Here is a 23,779-nt window from a genome sequence, read left to right as displayed (position 1 = left end):
TTTCCATGTATACTAAATTTTAACACTGGGGTTTACTTTGTCATGTAAGCCATCTCTTCAGTTTCTTATTATCTCTCTCCTTTTCAGTTTCTTTAGCAAACTGTAGTGCTTCATCAGTGATACAAAAGGGCTCCAAAACAAGGTAGTCGTACTTCATTGGCTTCTAACACTTGTATTGGCATTTTGTCTCACTTGCCAATGATACAAACTCAATTTCAGAATTCTGGTCAAGAATCATCAGGATTCACTTGAAGCACAGTTCATCAACCACATGATATGCTAGCAAGCTGTTAGATGCGGATGGCCTCTATTTTCTTGCTTGATTGGATATGTTTATCTTTAATCTATGATCTTCTGTTGAAAAACTGAATTGGGTTTAAAACTACTAAATGGAACAAAGGCAGAATATTGGTATCACTATCGTAAAAATGGCACAAAACTATGAAAAATTAACAAATGCAATTGTTTATATAAAAGAATCAGAGTTTGAACTCAGTTTGATCAATTCCAGGTGTCCTTATGTATTGTTGTCAGAGGAATGCAAATTCTTTCCTCCTACAGAATGAAGTAATTACCATCGGTATTCGAACGAGGTATTGAAGATGAGAGAGATGGGTTGTATGCCTAAATTCAAGCAGGTGGATTTCCATTCAACTAGACTGACTGGAGTGCTGTTTGATAAGTGTCCAATTGGTAGAAATAGATATTAATTTTATTCAATTCCTTATTCTCTGGCTTTGTGTTTGTGCTTTGTTTTTTCATCACTAATTTTGAATTGTGTGTTTTCTTTGTGTTTTCTTTTTCATTTCTTCATTCATGCTTGGTTATTCAATAACATGTTGTTTAATTCCATGGTGCTGTAGATCTTTTGTTTTAACTTCATTCCTGTTGTTGAATCTGTCTCATGGCTTCTCATTTAAGGGAAAGTATAGTGATGGCATAATACAAACTATCATATCCAGATGTGAAGATACAATGCAGTATGCATCTCTACTTCCAAAGCAATGCTCGACTGCAAATGAAATTGTTGGATATATCTTGATAGTGGGATGCTGGACTATCTGGCATTGTCTGCACCAGCAATATCAGGACACACATAAATAACAGAATGATGGACTTATGACTGCTTATGAAGGACTATACTATTGCAATAGTATAGAGAAAATCAGTTTGGGCAGGGAGGTTAAAAAACCCCAGACCCTATGCAATTGTACCGTAAAGTTAAAAATAAAGAAAGAAAGGGATATGGAACCACAGCACAGTTAGCACTTATCATTGAGGCAGAAATATGAATATATTTGAACAGAAAACAAGACAAGAACATTGGAAATAACTTACAAATTCCCATTTTGATCACTAGTCTCTAAGAATCCAAGAAGAAGTAGTAAGTTCTGAAAGCACTACAAGATATGGAGCTTGGAATAGCTAGTAAAATGTGCAAGCATACAAAGGAAGGCATAGAACATAAAGATACACTATTTAAAAAGGTAAAACACCAGTATAGATTAAGTAACCCAAGCTGTGCCAGAGGAAAAGTAGCTTGTCAGGGAAATGTCAAGACAAACAAATGTATCGAGGTAGGGATTGGTGTTTGTGTTCAGTTCAGGAGTCTCCACAGCCTGGCACATATCAGAGGATCAATAAACATTTCCTGGAATGAGGTCTTCGAAAGTAGAACACGTAACTAAATTTATGCATAAGTGGGGAAGGCACAGAGATTGCACTTGTTAAAGAGTATCCCAGGTAGGCGGCAGAGCCCATCTGCTGCACCAGATGCCTGGTGGTTGATTGGACAACAAACATGTGGGAGGCAAAAAGAGTCTCTTTCCAAAAAAACCACGCGGAATGGGGCCAGGGCAATTCTGCCAGGATCACTTCTAACCTTCCTCAATAGCCTCATCATCATATTGTGTTTCCTGATTTAACCAGAAAGCTGCCAAAAGTGAGTGTGTAGGGGGAGAAGGCTGAACTGCGGTTGATGGTTTAAAATGCAAGACCTTTGAATGTTTTTGACAAAACTGGATTCATGTTTTTGTCAAGCAGACTTCCACTATTTGTGCTTTCTGTGTCCCTTTTAGGCAAAACACCACAGTAATATTTTCTGTCACCACTTGATTACATAGTAGTTCTGATTTTTTCCCCTAAATTTTATATGAATTAAATGTAACCTATATTTCTCTTAACATTTAAGTGTTGTATTTAGTAAAAAAAAATGAAAATAGCATTGGATTTGGGGAAAAGAACCTCAAAATATGAATTTAATGAATTATCTACTTAGAATTGTAACTCCTCCTGTACTCACAAGTGTTTTAAACTGCCATTAAGTTTGTGCTTTATTTTTTCCCATTTCTTCAAAGGAACATCATTACAATATTTAATCATCATTATTTTAGTGCAATATAAACACATGAATGCATTAATCCTAAAACATCTTTCTCTACACACCAGGATTTCTCTCTTACTGTCCTGCCAGACACCTAAGCACGGGCTCAGTTAAGGTCTCTTACTCTTTTCTTGTCTGTGCAATACTGAATATGTTTGGAAGTAGGAAGCAAATATCTGTGCCGTATGACTTGGTGATGGAGACAAATGCGTTTTGTTGTGGAGTTTGCTCAGTTCTACCCAAATTCAACTGTGTATTAAGAGGCCCCAGGGATGAGGTGAGCACTGCTTCAAGTAGTGACATTTGGATAATACTGCATGGTATTTCATGACCATTGTTTGTAAGAATAGATAATGGAAAACAAGAGACGGGATTGTGAATGAGAAAAAAGCAAACAATAATTGAGCAATAGATATCAAGCTTTTCTGGGCATCATGCATTCATTAATAATAGCAACTATGGTTTATTGGTATACATTGCTAACAATAGGAGCTTTAGTTTATTCTGACAAAAGTGTGTGGCCTTGGCATTTTTGGAGTGCTGAATATATATTTATTCAGTGAAAAATTCTTCAGAAAATACTGATATTGTTCTGTCTTTGTTAAATCATCTGAAAGTTACACACCTTTAAAACATGAACAAGGTTGTCTCTTTTAATGCAAAGTTAACAACTTCATGTCTCGTAAAGTGCAATTCCATAAAAAAACCAGAAAATAATTTAAATTCACTTTTAACTTTTGAAAATGTATTAATCTGAGAGAGGCAGAAAGAGTGGAGTTCAGACTCAGGGGTATCAGGAGTCCAAAGTGCATCTGAGCTGCTACGCTAACCTGCCCAAGACAAATGATACTCAATGAACTGCTTTTCATTTTCAGGACACCTTGTACTACAACTGCTTCAGTGTGGAAAACAAATCTTAGCATAAAGTTTTCTTTCAGAATGGTGTTCAAGGCAGAAGAGAAATGAGTCAGCTAGATAAATGTTAGGGTCCTAACTGTGTGAGCTACTAAAGAACTTACTTGACCTCAGACTGTAGGATAAAGTTGTGGACATCAGCTTCATTTTCTGTAAGCTGGGATTATTAGTTATAGTCTTACTAAGGATTGAGACAAATGAAATGAAACAATATATTAAAGAAATCGACAGTGTACAAACCACTAACTCCATGTATTGATCCACTTCTAAAGGGTCACATTACATTTATTGAATTTATTGTAAGTTGTAGAATTTAGGTTTAGGCCTAGTTATACTAACTAGATATAATACTTAGATATTTTAAATCACCAGCCTCGAGTTTTGCCAACATGAAAGCACAAAATTCTGGCAATTGCTTCGAGACATAAACTATTTTTTTCCTGGTCAGACTTTGTGGTTGCCTCCCTAGATCATGCTGTGTTGTGATTCCAATTGTGGACAGAATGGTAACAAAAGCATCTAAAGAATGAACAAACATGTATAAGCCTTCAGTTGAAGTTATTACAAGGTTTTTGTCGGGAGATGCTGCTCCCCTAAGAAACAAATGCAGGCATCTTCCACCAGCAGGGCTGCTTCCACAAACCCAGGGCCTGTGATTCTCAACTTTGTGCTCAACCCAATGAACCCCTTCAGCAAGGAAAATCACAGTCTCTCCTAAGCAGTGTCCTAACCTTTACATGAGAGTTGATGAGGCTGCAAATTAAATTTCTGTTATAATTTTTGCAACCCACTCAATTGAAGTTAGTAGCTGATCTTAATTAAGAGCAGGCCTGTGGCTATAAGGAATAAAGGTTTATGGTGGGACTGTGATAGCGAGTCTACAGTTATCTGACTCTAATTTGAGCTGAGAGTTGAAAGAGCTGAATTCGTTGTTTTCTTCTTTAAGTCATCCAGTGCAGTCCTTGGGGTCATCCTGACTGCAGTTACCACTTGAGGGAAGCAGTCATTTGGCTCCCCAAGGAGCTTGCTTCATCACCATAAAGAACAGGTGATAATGTGATTAATTCTCAAATCACTACACAATATGAATTAGTAGCATCTCACCATTTGTAAGAAGCTTAGAGACTGAGTTCCTGGTAGAATTTATGACCACTCTAATTCCAAATCTCCACCTTTCACAGTCTGCTTTGAGCTCCCACTCCTGGTATCTGAGTCTGTAAGAGACAGCGAGGTCTATGGAAGAGCCACCCAACACATCTATTTTAGCAGAAAGAATTGAACGTGAAGAAATGTGAACCAATAAACACAAAGAACATTAAAGTACCAGGTAAGTCTTAACTGTAAGAAGTATATGGCAAACTTAATTTAAATTATTAAACATCAGAAGAATGAGCCTGGTGCTGTGAAGCGGTAAAATTCGTAGATGTGAGACGGACAGAGGAACTTTGTGGTTCTAGCACGTGACTCAGTGTCATAGGCCTTATTCTGGGTACTGGAAAAAAGGCACGCTCGGATAAAATATTGCTGTTAGAAAAAAATAGACACTTCTAGGGTTAGTTAGGGCAGATTCTTGAAATAATGACAGGAATGTGAGGCAAGGGGAGGGTGAAAAAGAGACAGTAGGGTCTGGCACAGTAGTGTAGCAGCTAAAGTCCTTGCTTTGCACAACCAGGGATCCCATATGGGTGCCGGTTCTAATCTAAGTAACTCTGCTTCCCAACCAGCTCCCTGCCTGTGGCTTAGGAAAGCAGTTGAGGACAGTCTAAAGCCTTGGGACTCTGCACCTGCATGGGGGACCTGGAAGAAGCTCCTGGCTCCTGGCTCCTGGCTTTGGATCAGCTCAGCTCTGGCCATTGCAATCACTTGGGGAGTGAATCAGCAGACAAAAGATCCTCCCTGTCTCTCCTTCTCTCTGTATATCTGACTTTCCAATAAAAATAAATCTTTTTAAAAAGAAACAGGAAACAATATTTTCTTTTATTTTTTCTTCTAATTTTCTCTTTCTTTTTGTGAAGGCCTCTTCATTTACAAAGCTGAATTACAGAGACAGAAAAGAGAGATGCATCCGTTTACTGGTTCCTCCCCAAAGGGCCACTACCACCTGTTCTAGACCCGGCCAAAGACAGGATCCAAAAGCTCCATCTTGGTCTCTTCCGTGTGTGACACACATACAAGTACTTGCAGCGTCTTCTGATGCTTTTCTAGAATATATCATAAAGGAGCTGGGCTGAATTGCAGTAGGCAAGATTAAAATTAGTATTCCAATATGAGATGCTGCAGTCTCAGGTGGCGGCTTAATTTGCTGTGCCACGACACACTGACTCTCTTGTGTCTTTCTAAAATAAGCCTTCTTGCAGGGTCTAGTAGAGAACTAGCTGGCCAAGCAAATAGCATTGCAGAGTCCCATTCCTGAGTTTGGATCTAGAAAGGTAACACAGCTGAGACAGTGAACTGGCCTTGCAATAGAAAAATGAGGTGCACATATTTTATCTACTTTACAACCTAGAAATGTACATATCTTTCATTATTATCTATTAGATTAATTGTATGATTTACCAAACTTCAGAATATATTAATTTGAGCTTCGACAGATCAATCGCTCTTTCTAAAATAGGTAATCTATTCCACAAAGAGAAAGGATATATGAAAAACTTCAGTAGAAATACAAGGCCATGCTAACAGGTTACACTGTAATATCCTTTCAAGGCAATGCACCAATAGCATGTAATACTTTGAAAAGATAATCTCATGCAGAATAAACGTGAAATAAGAACACATGTAGGTGGGTGTCCGGTGCAACAATGAAGATGCTGCTTATGTCCACATCGCATGTCAGAATGGCTGAGTTTGAACCCTGGCTTGCTTTTAGCCTTGCTTCCATTATCATGCAACCTGGGAGGCAGCAGGGCATGACCCAAGTGTTGAGCCCACCTCACTCCTGTGGGAAACCCCAATTGAAACCTCGCTCCTGCTTCAGCTGTCACCCAGTCCTGGGTGCTGTGAGTATATGGGGAACAATAGCAGATGGTAGGTCTCTGTCCCTTTCAGATAGGACAAATACATACATTTTAAAAACAGGATTGCATAACCAAATATTTTTGTCTACTCTTTATATCACGTTTGATATTTACTTTCATTTTTGCGGTTTCCTAAAACACTGATTTTCCTTCTGTTAGGGAAGGAAAATATGCATGATGTTTCTTTTTTTGTTTGTTTGGTTCTGCATCAAGTAAATATCTCCTTTTTTTATAAGGACAGTAATGACTCAAAATGACTCAACACTTCCATACTTGACTTAACCACTTTATCCTCTCAACATGATTTTTTTCTTTAACCAAAACAAAAATAAAAACTAGAGTTGCTTTTCTGATTTTTCTGGCTTCTGTTTTGTTTCATTTTGTAGATTCCTCACGCACAGGATACAACCTTTTACTAGTAGTCTTATTTAAATGTACATTTTTTTGTAAATTTTCAAGTCCCACCTTGATTTTTTTTGGCTTTCCTGACTTTAACCATATGTATGGCAGTGTATAGAATTAGAATAACAAATTCTGTTTATTTTCAAATTCAGCTTACCTTTGCTCCAATTTGAGCTTTTTTTTTTTCTACATTATTGGTTTGGTAACCACACAGACAGTGTTAAGTGATGTCATCTTATAGTTCTCTCCAAACTCCTTAGGAAACTGTGGGGTCAGCTGGGGGAACCAGGACAAGGAACAGAGAAGTTTCAGAGGAGGATGCCTGGGCAAACCATAGAAGTTTCACTTGCCTGGTTCTGATGCAGCCAAGCCACCTATTGAGAGATTACTGCAGGCAGCTGTGGCACTGGAATCTGGGCCTGTGGGTAAGATGCATCAGACTCAAAGGCAAGCTTTAGAGACACCAAGTGATGGGAACAGAAAGAATACTTCTGAAATATTTTTCCTAATCATATTTGGGAATGGAATAAAATAATTGTCAATAAATTAGTATTGAGTTCAGATATTCATTTTTTTCTTGCTTTTATTGAAACACTGTCATCTTGAGCTATATGTGCCATAACTGATTTTGCTATAGTTTCCATTTATAGTTGTGATGCAGTCAGCAAACCAGTTCATATGTTCTATTTGGCTATATTTTTGGGCATACAATGTAATGAATAGAGTCTTAGGCCCTGATGTCTGATGCTGTTCCAATATTTTAAGTATGTGGGAGGAGAAATAAATTAGTACATATTGAGTGTGAACCTACAGGCTTTTATTGTGACTGGAAAATTTTCATTTTATTGCTACAATTTTTGTTTTGATTCTCAGAATGGGGATTTGTTTTTATTTGGCAAATAAAATCTTCCATGAATTCTTAATGAGATACATATGGAAGTTCATCAAAGGTTCATTGCTTCATGGCCGTATCAATGCCAAATAAAAATACCCAAAAGTCACTTACGATGCTTTTGCTAAGGAACAGGAATAAATTGGCAGATTTTTAGCCACACAAAAGGAGCACATTTTTATTGGCTGCATTTCAGATAGCAGCAAGGTTCTAGGACTGTGGATGGAGTTTCCAATCCATCTGTTAAAATGGCTTCATGCTGCTAGGTCTTAGTAAGGAAATCTTCAAATTTCAAAAATGCTAAAAGGTAATATCTCCTTTTGTTTTATTTCTGTCATTGTTTTTAAAGAAATCTAGATTGTACCTATAAAAGTATCCCTCCTTTATTATTTTGAAGTTTCAACTGAGATTTGTAATTTTCAGTTATAATAAGTAAGATGCAAGTTAAAATGTTTTTTTTAATCTAGATCCACTTAGAGGATATGTATACTACGAAGTATACACAGGTTTGTGTATGTATATACAACACAGTATACATAAATATCCATAAGTCTATGTAGGTATACATTATACATATGCAACTCAGTCATAAAAGGATGGAATGCTTCTGCTTTTCTTAAGTGATTTGAACAGAAGAGCATTGGAGAGAAACAGCAGAGAAGGAAAGAGAGAAAAAGAGACTCCTCCTCCCACGGATTCCCTTTTTAAATGGCCTCACCAGCCAGGTCTGTGCAAGCTAAGTCACAATCTGGGTACTCCATCCTGGTTTCCATTGGTGTGTCAGGGACCCAAATACTCGGGCGGTCTCCAACTGCCTTCTGGGGTGCATTTGCTGAAAGCTGAATCATAAGCGGAGTAGCCAGCAAGTGCAGTGGCTTGACATGTTTATCCTCTGCCTCTGGCCCCGGCATCCAGCTCCACTTTCAATCCAGTTCCCTGCTTTTGGGCTGGAAAAGCAGTGGAGGATACCCCAAAGGCCTGGGCTTCTGCACCCACCTGAGAGACCAGGAAGAATCCTCTGGCTCGTGGCTTCATAATTCGAAATTGCTCAAATTTGGAGAATGAAGCAGTGGATAAAAGACACACTGTCTCTGACTGTGTGTCTCTCCTCCTCTCTGTATATCTGCCTTTCCAATAAGAATAAATAAACCTTTAAAAGATGTAGAGTAGCAGGGACTTGGCAGTGCTCCCTTAAAGCATGCCAGAGCCACAAACAGCAGTTGAACTCGTGCCACAGCTGACCTTAGAAGCTCGCTTCTGTAGCCTAAAGGAGTGTGGATGTAGTAAGAGCCAAAGCAATGTGAGGTTGGATTAGGTTCCACATGGACTTAAATTCACTGCGCACAAAACTGAGTCATGAATAAGCAAACTTGTTAATCATGTGGTAGATACCTCTGCTGCTAGTACTGTTTTATCTTCAAGCATCCACATGCACATCCCATATGATGTGCTGCTTCTCCAAGCAGTTCCTGCAAAAAAGCCTAAGATCTTTGTAAGTGCTGTCGGAACTCTGAGTTCCCAGACACCCCAGTGCCTTTCAAGTGTCTCTCTGAAACTTTATGTACCAATATGCAAATCAAGTGTAACATATAAAAAGGAGCTTACAGAAGAACTACCTACCCTTTCTGTGAGTTGCGTATTTTTTTTAGAAGATTTATTGATTTTTATTGGAAACTCAGATATACAGAGAGGAGGAGAGACAGAGAGGAAGATCTTCCGGCCGATGATTCACTCCCCAAGTGAGCGCAACGGCCGATGCTATGCTGATCTGAAGCCAGGATCCAGGAACTTCTTCTGGGTATCCCACACCGGTGCAGGGTCCCAAGGCTTTGGGCTGTCCTGGACTGCTTTCCCAGGCCACAAGCAGGGAGCTGGATGGGAAGTGGACCTGCTGGAATTAGAACCGGCAACCATATGGGATCCTGGCGTGTTCAAGGCGAGGACTTTAGCCGCTAGGCCATGCTGACAGGCCCGAGTTGCATATTTTTGTATAAAAACAGGCCTAATCTCATTCTTTCCACTTCCATAAAAGGAATGTGGTGATTATTTTTTTTTTTGGAGGTATTTCCTAGAAGGCAGATTTGCACCATGGACCTTCAAGCAAAAGGCCATCACAGGTCACATGAGAAAGCTAGTTGTCAGTCAGTTACTGTTTCATCTCAGGTTAGTGACTCTCTAATTTGCGTTTTCTAAGTTAGAAAATTCCATTTCCAAAAAATAAACAGGAGTAAATTGGATTCATTGGAATAATTGCCTCTTTATAGAAATATATCATATAAATTTAGCCTTGTGCCACTTGGAAAGAGTAATGCATATTCACAAAATCAGAGCCAATACTTGTATCATTTTCTCTGAAAGTCTCATCTCTAGGGGGAAATCAGAAGTAAGTAAATGTCAAAGGTATCTTCTAAAGCCAGAATTGACTATTCTGAAAACACCATTTTGAATACTTATTTCCCTTGTATAATCTTTCTAATTTTAGAGAAGAAAACGTGAAAAGAAAACCTAATGTTTATAATTTAAAAATTATAGAATTTTGTATCATACTTAAAACAAGTAAAATAAGTACAGCTGACAAATCGATGTTTGAGAAGCTTTTATTTATACCTTTGTGACAAGAAATTTGATTAAAAACACAACAGACATGATATGCTGTATTGGAAGGACTTCCCATTCCAGGTTATTGCTTTATAGAAAGATCTTTAACTGAATGCGTTGCAAGGAAGCTCCTCTGTGTTATCTAACAGATCTGCATTTCCGATTTGTGGGATTTATTAATGGCCTAGGCTAAAAATTACTGCTCTTATTTTTCAGAGCAAATTTGATAGATAGAAACATTATATTTATGTTTTAATGACCCACCATCCAACATATTGGTATTTCTAATAAATTAATGACCAGAAAAGTTATAGATTAGATTGTAATGTTTTATCTTTCCTTAACTCTGGAGTCTTAAGAATGCAAACGTTATAAAAAAATGTATACGTTATATGTCAAGTAAGTATAAAAGAGTATTCAAATCTAGGATTGAAGACTCTGCGTGTGCTTTCTCTTAACATTTAATGTTATGAAATTTTGCAATTTTCTTAAATATATGAGCATGTATATATCTCAAAACTTACAGGAAAATGATGTTAAAAGATAACTATTTGGTGCAAAATGATTTGAAGCTTTGTATCTATGAATGGTAGTTTTAAAAATAAAGGAACTTACATATTGTAAAAACTTACAGTTAAATTTTATTTTTTTCACCAAAATATGCTTACCTTTATTTCAATTTTTCCAGAAAATGTTTATCTCCCCTTAGATATGCAATTATCTGGTGGAGAATGGGCCAGAAAATCCAAATATTCCCTATTTTAAAATCATGTAAGACATTCTTTTCCCTATCTGAAAAATTTTATATTTTTTCAAAGTCCACGTGAATAAAGCATTCCTCAGATAAAGCAAAAGCAACAAACAGCAAATAAAAAGCGCTGAATGGCACAAAAAGTGTTAATTTAATCAAGAAAATCTTAGACAAAGATCCAGTTGTATAGAATCAGCATGCACTAATTTATTTAGATTAAGACAAAATATTTGGGATCTTTAATGAGATCTACATCCGAAGGTGCTCATGTGGTTCTGCCTTCTTTATGTGCCGTAGGTAGATGACCTGAGCTCTGCGTCGTGTGCCACATGGTTCCAGTTTGACGTATTGTTAGATTACAAACGTGTCAACCTGGCATCTGAAAAATATGGAAACCTAGAAACTCATTCTATGCAGTCTCACAGAAAAAAATATAGATATATAAACATATGGTAAATTTTGCTTAAAACATGGCTGTTAAAATTCTCCTTTTCCTTTTGTCTAGTCATGCTCCTCCTTCATGTGTCCACAGAGCGCTTGAGGTTTTATTATTTTTTATCTTTCTCATCCCTCCTGCCAAATGTAGCCTGTTCTTAGTTTTCATATACTCTCAACTCTCTAACAGCAAGGCCATTTATCATTTTTGGCCCCCTTGAAAATCTTAACTTGATTTTCAAATACAGACAGTGATTGAGTCAATAGGATCAGAATTCTCTCAAAAAGGACAGTGGGAGATGTGATACATGAAGCCATTGTCAAGGAGTACTCCAGGTTTTTCTCTGGGTGCACTTGTATAAATTCACAGAATTGTATCAATGAACATGTATGTATGCTAACTATTCTTGTAAAATATATTCATGATAGATTTTTATACAGATTTAGTTTATTTATTTCGATGTTAGAGTGACAGAGAAGGGGAGATACAGAAGAAAGAGATCTTTCATCCACTGCCTGCTCATCTCACAGTGGTCACAATAGCTGGAGCTGGATCAAGCTGGGACCAGGAGCCTGGAACGTCATGCGGGTTTCCCACATGGGCAGCAGAGGTACAAATATTTGGGCTCCCATTTCCTGCCTTCCCAGTGCATTTAGCACGGAGCTTGACTGAAAGTCGAGCAGCTGGAACTTGAACTGGGGCTCTGATAGAAGATGTTGGAGTTGCAAGCAGGGGCTTAATGCATTTCACCACAGTATCTATCCCTATAATTAATTCTCACGTGAAAACAGCGTGTCTTTCAAAATATTATTGGGGCATTTGTTGCATACATTACATCTTGAAGAATACAAAATTCTTTGTACTGTAAGATTTCCCAATGCTATTTTAATTAATTTGGTACTGAATGGAGATAAAGAAACCATTGAGAATGGAGTGGAGCTGTGCTTCTGCTCTGTCCAGCAGGTCCGGGAGGGCTGCAACAGTGACTTAAACCCCAAGTCAGTTTGACCTGTGCTCTCGGTGGTGCAGTGGAACAGCCGGTGCAGGCTATCGCGTCCCTGGCCACATCCTCCCTGTACTTTCGAATTTCCTTTAGACTCACAGAGTCAAGAAAGACGGTTAGGATTATATTATTTTAGCCCTGGAGAAATTCAATTATTTTATCTCATGATTCATAAAGTAAAAACCTTGAGTCACAGGGTGGCAAGCAAGGCTTTTGTCAGTAGCTATTTATAAACACGAGCAGCCCGCCAGCCTCCATCTGTTCAGGGACGTTGTGCAGTGAAGGAAAAGGAAGAAGAGATGCTGAGTGTTAAATGCAGATCACCTCTTTCTGTTTCGATGCACACATATTTTCTACTTGTCTCATGGAGAAATAGTACTGCCAAATACAGGAAAACTTACATTTAAACAACATTTATTTAAAAGCTATGTTTTTCACACCGAACTACTCTTTTTTTTTTTCTTTTTTTTTTTAGGTATGGATCGTCCGTTGGATCAGTAAAATATCACATATTGGCCTTATAACTTGGTAGTCTTTATCTCTATAGATACGTAACTCTCAATTTTTATCAGCCTGCCGAGAAGTTACTCCATACTAGGCTGCAGTATCCTCCAAAGTTATTCTGCTGTCCTTGTTTTTAATGGTTATGGCTTGCTGAATCAAGGAACCTGAACTGGAAACAAATTCAATGTCATTTCTTTCAAGGATTAGCTCATCTTTCTGGGCTTAAGTTACTAAACAAGCAACACATGGCTGCTGCTAAATCCTACAGGTGTATTTTTTGTAAAAGAGATTTCAGATTTCAGCCAGAGACCCATTGTTCGGAACAAGGACATAGATAAGGAAGTGAGCATCAATACACTCCGTGTTGTAATGGAACCCAGTGAAGCATTCTTTTCATTTTTCGAGGAATTATTTATTTGAAAGGTGCAGTGACAGAGACAGAAAAGGATCTTCAACCTATTCCCTCACTCTCTGAATCGCCATCACAACCTGGCCAGCCAGCATCCAGGAACACCATCTGGGTCTCCAATGTGGCTGCAGGGTCCCAGCACCCTCTGCTGCTTTCTCTGGCTTCTTAGCAGGGTTTAGATTGGAAGCGGAGCAGTGGGAACTCAAAGTATCGCTCTGAAATGAGACACTGACAGCAACTTAATGTTTTTTCCACTTTCTCTGCTGTACATTTCATTGGTTATCTCTTTACAATGGCAGCAAAATGCAACATTCAGGTACTGTGACTTCCCTACTGAGGGTATTCTGAATTCCAGTGATTCTTAGGACTGTTATTTGCAATTTTTCCTCCTCATCATAACTTTATATCTCCTGTTTTAACTTTTTGTTTTTGTTGAGAGCCTGAGAGAGAATGCAAACACACACACACACACACACACACACACACACACAATGCTCCCATCAACTGGTTGACTCGCTGAATGCCTGTACAGGCTCAGTTTGTGTTGGAGTAAAACCAGGACATGGGGAAACAACCCACATCTTCTCATGGATAGAGGAGCTCAACTACTTAATCTTTGATTGCTTCCTTCCAGGGTTTCCATTAGCAGGAATCAGGAGCTAGGCTTGAGGTTTTGGGACAGTCCCAAGATGCACCATCCCTGCATGCCTGGGATGAATCCCACCTGGTCTCCCACCTCTGGGTCTCCCATGCACATGCATGATCCCAACGCCTTGGACTGTTTTTTCAGGTCAGGAGCAGGGAGCTGGATGGGAAGAGGGGCTGCCGGGGTACAAACTGGCACCCATATGGGATTCCTGGCACCTGGAAGTCAAGGACTTTACCTGCTAGGCTACCACGCTAGGCCCAACAAGCCTCTTTTGTTTAAAGTCTTTAAACTACTTATCACTAATTTGAAAATTAAATCTGAACCTTCTCCCTTGTGCAAAGCATTCAAACGGGTACAGGCATAGGCTGCGGTGAGAACCCTTATACAAATCATCTTATTGGTTTAGTTTATGGATTCTCTTCCTAATCTCTCACCCCACATACCATCTGTACATCTGTTCTTTTTTAATTCTACAGTGATTTAAACATTTTAAAATGACATCAACATATCACCTAAGTGGTTTTTGCCATTTTAACTCTATGATGAATTGCTCAGTTGCATTATGTAGCGTGGCATTAATGTATAGATATTTAACAGTTACATATTAATCATTGCAAGTCTGGGATTGTGCTCGACACAGATATGAATAAATCAGCATTCATAACTTCCACCCCTTAGTCATTCTTCAATATTATATCTTTGCACACATATTTAATTAATGATAATTTGCAAACTGAGATGTGATATTTATCTATAAATTACTTTTATCCCCCTTTATATTTGTACTAGAATACCAAACTGATTTTTAAACTGACATTAACACATTTAATATCTATGCATTTATATTTGCTATCAAAAGGAGAGCCTGGAATCTGAACTTGTTTCAACAAATCGCCTTACGCTTATCAGTGTTGCTATATAATTAATGATTTGTTGTTTGACTACAAGGAATATTGTTACTCTTTTGTCAAACAATGTTTATATTTTTTGTTTGGCACAAAATAGCTTTCAAAGAGTTTGTTTTTTAAATTATTTATAAAGATTTTGTTGTTGTTGTTGGAAAGGTAGATTTACAGAGAGAAGGAGATACAGAGAAAGATCTTCCATTTGCTGATTCACTCCCCAAAAGCCACAGTGGCTGGAGCTGAGCTGATTCAAAGCCAGAGGCCAGGAGCCTCTTTCTCGGCTCCTACACAGGGGCAAAGTTCCAAGGCACTGGGTCACCGTCTACTGCTTTTCCAGGCTTCAAGCAGGGAGCTGGATGGGAAGTGGAGTAGCTGGGACTCGAACTGGTGCCCATATGTGATCACGGCATTTTGCAAGGTGAGGGTTTAGCCACTAAGCTACTGAGCCAGGCCCTCAAACATTTTGAAAACCTAATCTGATCCTAAAAAAGCTGGCATGCCTAGTTTGATGTTTTCCTGCCTTGATTGCAGAAACTGTTATTAAAGCAAACCAACCAACCAACCAACCAACCAACCAACAAAAAAACCAACTAAACAAATGAACAACAAAAACCCTAAACACTACAGCTTGGAACGTGTTGTGTCTTACCTCATGACAGCTATGCTTCAGCCCTTCCCAGTTGGTCAGCTCAAGTCAAGGTTGATGGTTTTCTTGCTCAAGAAATACCCAGACAAGACAAATAATTCTTTTTGGACCAATAGTTCCAGCTTCTGAGGTCAAAGGCTATGTGAGTGGCTGGCACTGTTTGTAAAATTAATATAACTTATAGGATTCAAGTCCAGCAAAACTAAAAAAATAATAATTTTGATGAATCTTTACTCACTTGAGTCAGAAATTGTTCTGATCACTAAGTGATATGAGACCAAAAATATTCCCATAGATATTTAAGATGGTGACATGAACAATAGAATCATTTATTACTGTGAATGCACATGTGTGGTCCTTGGTTTAAGAATTATTCCTAATATTAAAATATTAAAATCTAGCAGTTATGTGGTTGCAAAGGTTGTAAGAATAGATCCACACAGACAATGTAGTAAGTAAACCACTCAAAACAAAAAGTAGATGTGTCAGCTTTGGAGTAATTTAAAAGTTGAGTACATCTCCTTTTAGCAAGAGATTTATTGGATTGGATAAGATGACAATAGCTTTGGCATTTCTCTTTAAATGAATTGTTGGCTCTTACACTGATATTAAATCACTATAAATTTCCAACGCTTTAAAGAGTGGCTTCTTTTGTTAATTAACATGTTTAACATCTTCAAGATTGAATGGCATAGCTTCTTCTTACCAAGTTGTATGCAATTTAATTTATGTTGTCTTTTTAAGTCAAAGTTTCCATTTACCTATGTTAAGCTGTAACTAATTTTTAAACAATTCTAAACTTGCATATTTACTTGTTAGATTACTTTAGTTGGCAAAATGTAAAAATGTCCTTAAATTGAGATAAGACCAAAATTCGATATTGAATCTGACAAAAAGCAAAAAATCTAATGGGAACGCATGTTATTACAGAAGAAAAGAGATAAATTTGTGTTAGTGTTTTAGGTAAATACTATATAGGGAAAAGCTTGTTTATATTTGTAGAAAAATTATCCTTGCTTTGCATTTACCTTTAGTGATCATATACAGGCTAAAATCATCTATTGAATTTTTCAAGATCAGAATTCATTAATTAGGAGCTTGAGCTTAAAATTTTAATTTGTCATTCATGAAAGAGTGCTTTTGTGAGAGTTGCAGGAAACAGATGTAATCAATATTTTTGTATTCAAATTCTATGATTATACTTTCATGCTTAATATGAATATGTTGGCAATGCACTGCAGAATACATTCTCTCATTTTGAAAACATTAACTAGCCATTTAAAGAAAATCTTTTCCCCTCTCTTCAGATTGAAGGGAGAAACAAAGCACCCTGCATTTTTTATATAAAACGCATGCCTTGCTGTTTGGTTGAAAAATAGCCAACCAATCAAAAATAATTTATGTGTTTGACAAAACTAAATTTGTTGGAGTTCAACAAAAATACTTGTGGGCAAATTTTCCATTGTGTAATGCAAAAGAAAAATCCGGCCTTCTGTCCAGATATCCTATCGTATCTTTATCCTGACATTTCACTATTTGTATTGCTGTTACAGTTGGAAGTGTTGAACAAACATTGCTGACACGATGGAGACTTTCTGAGTGTGGCATTTATGACAGTAGCCCAGGTTGGCCTTCCTCGCTTCAGTAATGAAGTTTTCTGCAGTCCATGGAAGCTGCTGGATTGGTTTATGGAGGGGACAACTACGATTGAGACAAGTTATGTATGGTGCCTGGAAGATGTTACAGAGAAATTGATCAGGACTGGATAGTATGTGTGTTTAAACTACCAGGATACGGGCCTCATTTGTTTCAGCGAAAATATGAAAACTAGTAAAATTTTGTTGAGTGTTATTTGTTTTGAGAACAAAAAAAAAGAAGTATAAGAAGTGGAGGGGAAAAGAGCAGGGGAAGAAAGAGTTAACAGACATAATCAAGTTGAATGTGCCATTAGCAGCCTGAATAAAAATAACATGATTTCAGAAAATAGTTTTCCACATCAACAAATTCTATGCCATGTTGCTGTTATATTGGGAAAACCTTCTCATTATATTCCTCACTGCACTTTTCCATGTTCTTAGTTCCCAATTTGATCCCTGCCCACTTTCAAGCTTACTGCTTCTTTGGAAGTGTATAATTGTATTTTTAACAGATACGTTCCCTAACTTCTTTTTTACCTGCAGGATTTTGAGGAAGTAGAGCTTTAAGTCTGTCCTGCCACTGCAAACTCTCCATCGCTGCTTTACAGATCTCGTGTACACTTCAGTGGAACCTGTACCGTTCTTCAGTTACTGCACCCGGGTATCTTACACTTGCAGACCCACCCTTGCGAAGAGCAAAGGCCAAGGCAGTCCAGTCCAACCGAATTACCTCCTCTCGTGCTTCAGCCTACTTCTCCTCACTTTATTGAGGGCATGAGGGCATGGGCAATGTAGTTTTTATTTAATAAACTTCTGTCTTGAACCCAGGAATTTTCGTATTTTAACTTTTTTTTTTAAGATCTTCCACTGTCAGTTTTGATTCTGGTTTTGGTTGTGTTTCATTTTTGAAACTTTTATAATCAAGATTTTCAAAACGTGATCTGTAAATCATATCATACCTTAGGAGATACTGTATATGTAGTTTTACTAATGTCTTATCCTTATTTTAACTTGTACTGATATGATTTAGTTACCTGCTGTTTCAACTTGAGAAACAAAAGGAATATGTGTTTTTATTGTATGTAGATTTGCTTTGTTACTATACCATTAGATATTTTTAAATCCTTTAGTAATGGATTATTTATTCAAAATGCACCTCTTTGTTAAAAATTAAATCTATATTCATAACCTTTCATTTATTTTTTTAAAATCATGTTTGGTTCTATATTTGCAACCCAGTTGAAAGAATTCTTTGAAAAATACACTTTACCACTTATTTAGAATATCTCATTTCAAGGAACATTGAAATATGCATTACTTTTAATGTCAAAATCATTTTAAATGTAATGCCTTGTCACAAAATGCCTTCGAAATAGGCAACACATTGTTACTACTGCTTTGTGGAGCATTATAAACTGCGTAGGTGCATGCTTGAGTGTGTCAGATTTCTTGCAGAACTATTAATGTTTTTCCCTCATTGGTTATCATGCATTCTATGAAAGGGTTACAGTGGCAATAGATCTTTCACTAGATTAGAAGGAAAAATGCATGCTTATTAAAAGTAGCTCCTTGCCTCAGCAGTGGCGCACATATACCATTAGCTGGTATGGCTGAATTCATGAAGAGTGTCCAAACCATATTGTGGAGTGAAGAAATAATATAACATATGTGGTTTATTTATTTATTAATGTTTTAGGAAAGAAATCTTTTATGTGACTAAAATACAGAATGCTACTGCTAAGGGAAACAGCAATGTTATAGTCATTGCTGAATTGCTGTGGTTTTATGTATTTCATAATTTAAAGAAATGGTCTTATATAATTATGGATTCACAGGTAGTTTAAGAAGGGTTAGTGATCCCATTTTACAGTAAACTAACTACCCATCATTGTAACAGCCAGGAAATTGGTATTGATATAGCTTTTCAGCCTTAGTTAAGTATTCCATAAGCAAGCAAGTGTACATTTATTTGTGCATATATAAATCAATGCAGAGTTGTAATATACATAGGGGTTTTTGGCTATTAAGAGACAGTTAATCGTTGCATCACCAGAATCCTTTTTGCTACTCTTTGAAAATTTTTCTTTCCTAATTTTTTCTTGTGTTTTCATTTACGAGGTTGAGAGATAGAGAGTCTCCCAGCTCACCCCTCAAATGCACGCAGCGGCTGGCCTGAGGAAAGCTGAAGCTGGAGCAAGAGCTAGGAACTGCTTCAGTTCTGTCACGTGGCTGGCAGGGACCAAGGCTTTGAGCCTTCGCCTCCTGCCTCTCGGTGTACTTTAGCTGGACACTGGAATCAGAAGCGAGATGAGAGTGAAATCCAGGTGCTGCGATGCTGAGTGTGGTCATCCCCAGAGGTGCGCCACCTGCTTACCCAGGCTACACTTTCATACGCAAAGACCCCTCCTTCCTTCCTGTAACTCCGTTACTTCTGGGAACTGCTCATCTGTCCTTCATTTCTAGAATTTTGCTACTTCAAATCTGTAATATAAATTAGAACCTTAAAATAGGACCATTTTGTAAAATTGTAGAAGGTGGGGGCTCTTCCTCTGATCTTACTGACACCATCCTGATGGAGTAAGAATGCCCTCCTGTAATCCCACTAGATACAGGAAGAAAGGTTCTTTCCCTGTTTGGCTCCTCTGACATAACCAGATGTGGAAATCAGGCCCATTTATTGCTGCCTTAGGGAAAGATAAGTTTGTATCAGCTTTGTGCTCACACCTGCTAAAAGTAGCAGGAGTGGTAATGTGCAGTGGTGATGGACTTGGGTGGTCAGTATCCTTTTGCATGGCATGGAGTTGGGCAAGTTCTGCTAAGGTTTATTGCTGCTGGGTCACTATTTTCCCTCAGCTAGAGGTAACATGTTTGCATTTTTTATTGTTCTATGGCTGTTGATGATTTAGGATTCGACACCTTGGCAGTACTCCTAAATATAAAGGAGGCAATATGAAAATCTAGGAAACTCACTGTTAAATCATTTTTCAAGTCCTGGAGTCTCAATGTAGTCTTTCTTTTCCTTTCCACCATTTTGGCTCCTCCTTTGCTTGATGATTGGAATTTGTGTAAGATTTTTATATTGTGAGATGGAGGAGGTGGAACCAATGGGGCTAGTCCATCTTGGCTGGGACTGGAAGTCCATAATAATTCACTTTTCAAGAAAATAATGTTTCTCTTTCAATATGCCTTGGTGATTTCAAGAGAAAAGTAATGCTATTACTCTGGCCTTCTTGAGAAAGCACTGCTTTTGGAAAAGAAATGTTGACTACAGTTCAATTTCGTTGTAAATGAAATCCGCTTGTACTTCCTCGGCTCAAAATAATGTAACATGATTCTATCTCTTTCTCCAATAATGTGAAATAATGCTGGTATCTTATTCATTTGTTTTTGAGGAAGCTTTTATCCATGGGCACACATTTAGCTCCTCTTCTATCATATTTACGAATATCCACTGCATAAATATTTAAAGAAATAACACTGTTTTTAATATTTTGAGTTGAAATTTACACAAAATAACAGGCCTTATACAGTGTGATTAGTTTGTGGACTAATACATAGTGTGGACATGAAATACATGAGCTCTGAGGCCAAAAGAAAGGTTTTAGGTTTCCCACTGCAAATATAAAATTTGGAATGGATTTACTATGCTCTCACCACTGGTCCTTTTGGGGTTAGTGAATAGAGTGTAATATTACATTTTTTTTTAAAATCAATATTAGCATTTTAAAGCTAGTCTTCTTAAAAAGTACTTTGTGTGAGTTATAGGAATGCTTCTAAGTTACCTAATGAGTATGCCAATACCCAGTTATAAGAAATGTTTCAAAGGTTTCTTAGGATGTATTTCCATGTTGATTTTAATTTTAAGCATTCTTTTCCTATATTCATAAGATACTTTCACGCATTTCTTTTAAAGTAAGTGTGTAGGCACCATATGATCTATACAGTTGTACCCAATGTACCAGGCACTGATAGATTTAGGATATAGTAGGAAACAAAATCACATTTAGTTGGCATCATGGAATTAAGATTCTATTTTGAAATAAAGGTATATAAATAAAGACAAAATATAATCATAGTAGAACTATATAAAAGCAATGCTTAAAAAATGGTAGTTCAGAACAATTAAAGGCATTTTTAGGCCTCAGGGATGATGCATTTTTGGAGAAGAAAAAGTCCTGAGGAAATAGTTATAGTCCACAGTGCTAGAAAAGTGAGAAAAATATATTTATCTCGAGACTTTTGAATCTTACAGAATATGGTATTTTTAAGGGTCTTGGCGAGGGAGATATACTTGCAATAAAAAGCTCAGTGGCTAAGATAATAGGAAAGCACGAGTATAATTAAGCACACGCCCACTGACAGAGAATGTCAGCTGAAAATCACATTACTAATTAGAAGGAAATCCAGTGCTCCTGACTCCAATTCTCCTTTGATGACTCATCCATGAAGACCTAATCAAGGAAATCAGTAGTGTAACTTTGAAACGATATAGACTAATTTAGGACAGCACAGGCTTTCTAGTGAAGTAAGCATGGGAGGAGAATTAAACGTTAAGAGGAGATAAAACTATTCCTGTGAACAAAGAAAAAACAAAAACCGACTACAATGAATGCTTTTTCGAAGACTTCCTTGTCTTATGAGAAGTGATGACATGCAAAAGTATGGAACACTCAGATAAAAGGTTTCAAACGCATTTTCTTTAGTATGTAAGGCAATGCAATGGTTGCTTTAGCTATGGGATGTTTTTAACGTTTAAAATCATTTTAGGCTTATTGAAATTTGAAAGATTGTATAGAAAGTTTTTCTACATCTTTTTTTTTTTGGGGGGGGGAGGAGGAGTAAAGATGTGATCATTGATTTGAAAGGCAGAGTATCAAGGAGAAAGAGACCGTGCTCTCCACCCTCTTGTTCACCGTGAAAGGTTGTGACGGCTCAGGCTGTTAGGGGCGATGGCCAGGAACCAGGAATTCTACCTGAGTCTCCAGGGCAAGTGGCAAGAGCTCAAGCGGTTGAGACATCTTTAGCTACTGTCCCAGGTGCCACAGCAGGAAGCTGAATCAAAAGTACAAGCACACTTGCACGGGATGCGTGCATCGCAGTGACCGCTCAACCCACTCCTCGCCACAGTCAGCAGCTTCTCTCCGGGAGAGCATGTACACACCCCTGATTCACTTGTCCAAACCTGAGAGAACACATTTAGTGCAGTCCCTTTACTTGTACTGTTTTATCCTGGTTCCCCAGTACTCCGCTGATGAGCGTCATCTGCCGCAGACGCAGCCCACGACACGATGTAGCCTTGGCGCGTGTGATCTCCTCCGTGTTTTTCCATCTGGAAGTTCTTCAGTCCACCCTAGCCTTTCATTCCCTACGAGTACATTTTGGTTGTGTCTTATATTTTCAGAATGGTAAGTCGGAGAAATGAAGTTTGAGGAAAACAAAGTGAGGTGCATTTGATAACACTGCAGGTGGTCATATGAACAATGGTGGTGAGAGAGAGAGAGAGAGAGAGAGAGAGAGAGAGAAAGAAAGAGAGAGAGAGAGAGAGAGAGAGAGAGAGAGAGAGAGAGAGAGAGAGAGAGAGAAGGAGAAAGAGAGATTGATTGACAAAAATCAGAATTGTGGAACTTCAGGACAACCCAATCACTTGCTTTCCCGGGTGCCTTAGCAGGGCGCTCTAGCAGAAGTGGAACGGCTCTCTTTAGTACACGAGTCCACACGGGATGGCTTCACCTTCTCCACAGACTTCTCCTTTTATCTTGATTATTCATAGGTCAGTGCTGATGGTTAGTGGATTAAGGGTACACAGAAGGCACTAATTACGGCCTTAAGCACAGGGACCCAGGTGTGGGTCCTCAGGTCATTAGGGCAGCTCTCCCAGTCTCGCGAGAGGACGAGAGGACGAGCGGACGCTGTATATAAGCCGGGCAGGCGCGCTTCTCGCTTCTCGGCGTTCTCGGCTTCCTTCTCCAGTCAGCCGCCGTCTGAGGAGGCTCCGCTGCTCCTCGCTGCCCTGGGAGCCTGGTGGGACCTGCTGCTGCTGAAGCCACAAAACTGTAAGTGGAGCTTTATTTTTTTGTTCTTGCAGAGCTGCTGGGTGATTTTGTTCACGGATAGCTGGCCTAGGCTTGGTTGAGGCAGCGCCTGTCTGCCCAGTGGAGTTGCTCAAGTTTTCCCGTTTTTGTGCTGTGCTTGTTAGCGGAGGGTCCTAAGCCCGCGTTTGCACCTGAGGATGGAGGGGAATGCTTTTCACCCTCAAAGAGTTTGTGGGTGTTATTGTTGAAACCTTGGTGGGTTCGCTCCTCGGCTTAGTATGAAAGAATCTTGCAGGGACCAGGCGCTCCAAGAAGCGGAAGGGGAAGGCCCTTCCCGGGAGGGAGCCTGCAGGTGCAGTGCCTCTTGAACGGATTTTGGAAAGGCTTGGGACTTGAAGGCTTCTCAGGCCTCTCCTTGTCTGCGCGGGAACCTGCTGGGAAGATGTTCCCTTTTCCATTGGTGGTTAGGAAATGGCTTGGCAGTTCTTTTGCCCTCCAGGTGAAGGTGTGGCCAGGATTTTAGGGGACTTGGGCAGGCTCACTCCAGATAACGAACACGTTGGATGACGCCTTTGTCTACCCAGATCTCCTGTGTGTTTC

The sequence above is a fragment of the Ochotona curzoniae genome, unplaced genomic scaffold (assembly GCF_017591425.1).
Source record: "Ochotona curzoniae isolate NIBS_2020 unplaced genomic scaffold, NIBS_Ocur_1.0 scaffold_2476, whole genome shotgun sequence".
Classification (NCBI taxonomy): domain Eukaryota; kingdom Metazoa; phylum Chordata; class Mammalia; order Lagomorpha; family Ochotonidae; genus Ochotona; species Ochotona curzoniae.
Note: the sequence above shows the minus strand (reverse complement) of the source record.